Here is a 5,821-nt window from a genome sequence, read left to right as displayed (position 1 = left end):
CTGTGTGTGCGACTTGATTAAAATCGTCCAATAGTCAGTTAATTATTAAGGTCCATGTCTTTCCCCAGAGATGTGAATCACTCTGTCTTTATATTTTAGTCTGTTTGTTGTTATCCACTGTGTGCATATAGTCGATTGAATAAGTGTCGTCAACGGAGTTCACTTGAAAACTAGAAAATCGGGAGTCTGCTCCTTTCAATGTGATTACTAGCCTATTACTCTTACCTATGGTGAGACTTGTATCAATGGGCCTGTTGCAGTAGTGCTTCGATCTTAGTTTGCATCCTCAACTACCTATTGGATCAATTGGTTTTGAGTTGGTCAGGATTGGCTCCCAATATGACCAAACTCATACCATTTTGATTGACACCCTTGTCTGATGGAGTTCGAATCCTTGGTTGAACTTAGGCTGAGAGTTGGGTATAGCTTTAGAAATCTGACAGGCCAACCTGAAAATCAGTATTGAGTTTAAGTTGATTAGTTAGTTGTCAGTGATTAGCTAAATCCAGGGGGTTTATATATTGACTATTAAAGTTAGGGTAATACAATAATATGTATTTGTTAAGGTTAATTTTGGCATTTAACAGAGATTAATCAGGGGTTAAGTTAAAAACATGTCAAGTGGTAATTAAAATACTATTAACCTAATGACAATGGGGAACAAAACAACAAGCATGGGAATTAAGTTAGTATTATAATACACCCATGACTCTTGATTAAAACAAATAGGACAAGCATGGGGAACAATATAGTGGGGATCAATAAAAGACATTTAGGCATGGGAATTAAAGGGGTATGGGCAGGAAAAGGCTTAAGGGTTCAAGTCAGCCTGGGACTTGCCTGTATTCTGCCTATAAATAGGCTCATTTAAGGTAGAGTTCAGGAGGAAAAAATCAAAAATTAAGGTTAGACATCAGAGTTTAAGAGGGGAAAAAAATCAAAAATCAGAGGTTGGACAATTTTTAAGTGTTGAGAGTTAAAAGAGTGCTGGATTTCTGAACATAACAAGCAGAAGTCGCTGTGTTTCTGCACCTGTTTTCCCTCTCTGTTTGGCCTGTCTTTGTTGGGTACACTGCTAGGTTTTCAGCCTAGTTTTCCCTGGTTTCCCTACTTGTACAACACTGTTTCAGCTGGGTATTGTGGGTTTTCTGAAAGTTCACTGGATTCCCGCTTGGTTTAAATCTGTTGCTGTTTCCTCCTACTGGTTATTATTGGATTTTCTTTCTGGGTTTGTATTGGTTTTTAAAATCTACCTGCTGGATTGTTTGCTGCTGAGTGCTGCCTCTCTTGTTGATGTTGTTGTTGTGTATGCTACTGCTTCCACTGATCATTCCTTTTCTTCTCTTGCTTTTCCCAATACCAGGTACACCACTGATACACTGTCAATGTAAACTGAAAGTTGAAACATGAATACAAAAAAGGAAGAGTTGAAGTTGTTCTTTTTGAATCATACATAGTCGGTATATTGAACATTAAGTTGTGTATAATAGTTCATATCTTCTAGGATAATGAAGGTAGTCATCATGTATAACTAGACGTCATGTATGGCAACTTAATGTCATACTGTGTATGTATGCTGGTAGATAAAGAAGATGATAGTGTAGTAAGCAATATCTTAAATTTTAGCTGTGTTTATGGTTAGCATATCTTCTAACGCATGTTAAGTGTTGAACTATCCATTGCTAGTTAATCTCACTTCATTTAGTAGGCTGCCTCGTTATAAATTGCAACAATACCGTTAGAATAAAATAACAGGTTCCCATTTCAGCCTTATAAATGTTGGGCCTCAGTCAAATGAATTAACAGGCCCTATCGGAAAAGGAATGGCCCAGGTCCAGTCCATAAAGTGTGCGCTGGGCCTGGGCCCATAACTGCCAAACGAACTGCCCGTATCACGTCCCTCTTTCAACAAATCACGTTCGAAACTTAACTATGATAACTCATAAGTATGTAAATAAAGTAGGACCTTTTCATTTATTTTAAATACAAACAAAAATAGAAAACATAGCCACTATAGGACGACCTTCTAAATAAAAATGAGACGAGCCTCACCAAATAAAACGCACAGATTGTGGGGCCCTCACAAAAAATGTATGTATTAATTACTTAGAACTCGGGATAGGCCGCTTAGCGAACTCCACGGCCTTACCCAAAATAACAACACGCTAGTTCTTTAGGACGCGTCTTAATTAATCTTACTCTCTTAAATTTGGGTGCACATTTATGTGACCCAAATCCAAATCTCAGCGGAATCGAAATGGGTCTTTAATCACGGGTACATTGATTGTGACGTGGTTTGAGATGCGTGTCCATGACGTTGCAAATTCCTTTAAAAAATAAGAATGAGATGAGCCTCGTCGAATAAAAATATAAAACTGCGGGGCCCTCAGTAAATAGTTGCTTTAAAACTACTTAGACTTCGGGATGGACCGTTTAGCAAAATTTTACGGCCCTACCCAAAGTAAATGATACGCTAGTCGCTTTAGGCGCGCCTTTAATACTTTAATTTTCTTAAACTCGGGTGCACATTTATGTGACCCAAATCCAAATCTCAATGGAGTCAAAGTGTGTCGACGACCACGGGTACATTGATTGTGACGAGGTTCGAGATACATTTTTACAACGTTGCAATTCCCTGTAAAAATAATAATAATAAGAATAAGAATAAATAATAATGAAAGCGGTAAAGAATTAAAATATGCACATAAGTTCATATTTATATAAAAATCAGATAATCAAGCCGAACATGACAGTTGAGCGACCGTGCTAGAACCACGGAATTCGGGAATGCCTAATACCTTCTCCCGGGTTAACAGAATTCCTTATCTGGATTTTTGGTTTGCGGACTGTAATACAGAGTCATTCTTTTCCTCGATTCGGGATTAAATTGGTGACTTGGGACACCCTAAATCTCCCAAGTGGCGACTCTGAAATAAACAAATAAATTCCGTTTCGATTGTCCTTTAATCGGAAAAACTCCTTCACCCCTTGCGGGGGGCGGAAAGAGGAGGTGTGACAGCTATCTTCATATGGTAGCCACAAAGTGTTGTAGTGTGGCAAAAAATCTAATTTTATTTGCCACGAAAACTTAGATATGTAATTGCTTTCGTATATTAGTCCGTGGAAAAAGAATTTTTTTAGCTACGAACTAAAAGTTCCATGGCTACAAATCATTAAAAAAAGTCGTGGTTATATTATTTTTATTATATTTTAATTTTTTGACAAAAAAAAATTAATTTTTTATGGTGACAAAATTTTCTCTCACAAATCTCTTGTTTCTTAGATATTTGAGTTTTTCTAATATTTTTTAATTATTCTATGGTCGTGCATATTATATTAAAACTAATAACATATTAAGCATGAGAAATAACTTATTCCGCACAAACTAAAATTTAAAAAGTTTCACAAAATAAATTTCCAAATACACATTTGTACTAATTAGTTAATAGCATCTGCAATACATAAGTCTTGTACAATAATCAAAAATTGAAGGAAAAACTTGCCAATGTGAGGCTTGATTATAACAGAGATCAGAAATAATGTACAAAATTTTGCAGTGAACATAAGTATTTGCTTGATGATTCATGTTGTCACCTTCATCGCACCCCCACCCCCTTGATCTTCATGCATCTAAGAATATATGAAGCACACTTACTAGACTGAAATAATGAAATAACATGATCTTGTGAGAAACTTATATTTGAATTCTCAAAACATATAAAGATGCATATACAGTTACTAATTAAAAATATTCAATAAATCATGGAATAAGAAAAAATACTTAGCCATGAATTAGGTGAAAAAAGATTTAAAGTTTTTTCAAACACAGAAGACAAATGAGAAGCATTTAAATAAACATCATAAATATAAGGGGATGGAAAAAAGAAGTAAAACTTACAATTTGGCATAAAAAGAGATTGAAATTTCTCAAAGGCACATTTTTCTTGAGTACCCTGTAAATCAAAAACAAATAATTGAAGCAGAAACCCAAGTTAATTGCTTGTAAGACACAAAACCTATCAAATCTTCAAAATCGCACTCACTACTTATGAAATATAAGGCATAATATCTCTCAAATTGTTAGAATAACTCGTAAATTGAAGTTAAAAATCTAAATCCAAGTAAATGTATGGAGATTCAGAAACTCTATGATATAGAGACATGAGCTTACCCGGATAGAGACAAACCAACACGTTAAATTTCTGTCTATAAATAGAGAACCAGTGGAGATACCATCTTGTTCCTCTTTATCTTTCTTGTGGCCTTAATTAAGGCCGACTACTGAAGGTGGAAGAAAGACATAAGAAAATGGGGAGGGAGAGTGCGGCTGAGGGAGGAAGTAGGAAGTTTAGGTTTAGGTTTTAGATTTACATCGTCTACTTCTTATATATGTTGCCTTAGTTTACTTCTAATACAAATGCCAAATATATAACATACAAGAAAAAATACAAATACCATAAATGCAAATAAAAGTAAGAAATATACCTATAGTAAACCAAAAATAAATAAATAAATATAATACATTTAACTAAAATAAAAAAAATCAACTATTTGCATGAAATAAAGATATTCTAAAATATATTTTTCTTTATAGCTTTTTTCATCCTATATAATATTGTTAGTTTTGTTATATGTTCATATTTCAATAATATTAGCTTCTTAATTTTTAGTGTTATGATAATTATTAAGTTATTAAAACAATATTAGATTATTAAATCAATAACTTTTATACGTATCTAAATTGAATATAACTAGTAATCAATGTAGATAGATACAAGCAACCAACATGGGTTGTGGTGGAGTGGTAAGTACTCATTCATCCTTAACCAGAGGTCTCGAATTCGAGCCCTAGGTATGGAGTCGCCTTTGTTAGGGAGCGCTTTACCCCCTCCCCCCTCCTGTGATGACCCGGACAGTCGTCTCATGAGTTACCACTCAATTTTTCCTATTTCTGCTTTGTTATGATTTATTTATCCGTGTGATGTGGAATCGGGTTGGTCGGATCGAATTCGGAAAGGATTTGGTAAGGTTTGAGACACTTAGTCTCTTTTAAGGAAGTTTAAGTTGGAAAAGTCAACCATATGTTGACTTATATGTTAGAGGTCTTGAATGTGAGTTCTAATGGTTCGGTTAGCTTCGGGAGGTGATTTGGGACTTAGGAGTGTGATCGGAATGAGTTTTGGAGGTTCGGAGTAAATTTAGGCTTGAATTGGTGAAGTTGATATTTTGGCGATTTCCGGTTGGTAGGTGAGATTTTGATATAGAGGTCGGAATGGAAATCTGAGAGTTGCAGTGGTTCTGTGGTGTGATTTGGGATGTGTGTGCAAAATTTTAGATCATTCAAACGTGGTTTGGTTGGGTTTTTGATCGAGCGCATAATCTGGAAGATTTTAGAAAATTTGGCTTGAATCTGATGTGTTTTGGTTGATTTGATGTTGTTTGAGGTGTTTTGATGGTTGGAACAAGTTTGAATAAGGTATTGGGATATGTTTGTGCTTTTGGTTGAGGTCTTGGGGGCCTCGAGGTGGTTTCAGATGGTTGACAAAAAGGTTTGAGACTTGTGAAGTTGCAGAATCTCAGCTGCTTCTGGTATTTCTGCGCCTGCGGATTGGAAATCGCAGGTGCGATGCCTCACGTGCGGAAGAGGAGCCGCAAAAGCGGTTTTGGAAGGAATTGGCAGGAACCGCAAATGCGGTAGTGGGACCGCATCTGCGAAGCCGCAAATGCGGAAAGATGATCGCAGATGCGGATCGTGGCCGGTTGAGTGTATTCCGCAGGAGCGGATAGAGAGCCGCAAATGCGGCACCGCAGAAGCGGGAAT

At 36.2% G+C, this 5,821-nt stretch overlaps 1 long non-coding RNA gene across 1 annotated transcript; it reads right to left on the bottom strand.

The window, feature by feature from the left end:
• Positions 1 to 1,951: 1,951 nt before the first annotated feature.
• Positions 1,952 to 4,381, bottom strand: LOC142162658 (uncharacterized). Its single transcript, XR_012693905.1, has 3 exons — positions 4,172 to 4,381; positions 3,899 to 3,953; positions 1,952 to 2,635 (listed from the first exon to the last, which is right to left on the bottom strand). It is a non-coding gene; the product is annotated as an uncharacterized LOC142162658 (long non-coding RNA).
• Positions 4,382 to 5,821: the final 1,440 nt, after the last annotated feature.

This window comes from Nicotiana tabacum, chromosome 1 (assembly GCF_000715075.1).
Source record: "Nicotiana tabacum cultivar K326 chromosome 1, ASM71507v2, whole genome shotgun sequence".
In the NCBI taxonomy this organism is placed as follows: Eukaryota; Viridiplantae; Streptophyta; class Magnoliopsida; order Solanales; family Solanaceae; genus Nicotiana; species Nicotiana tabacum.
This window is presented reverse-complemented; position numbering and strand designations above follow the sequence as displayed.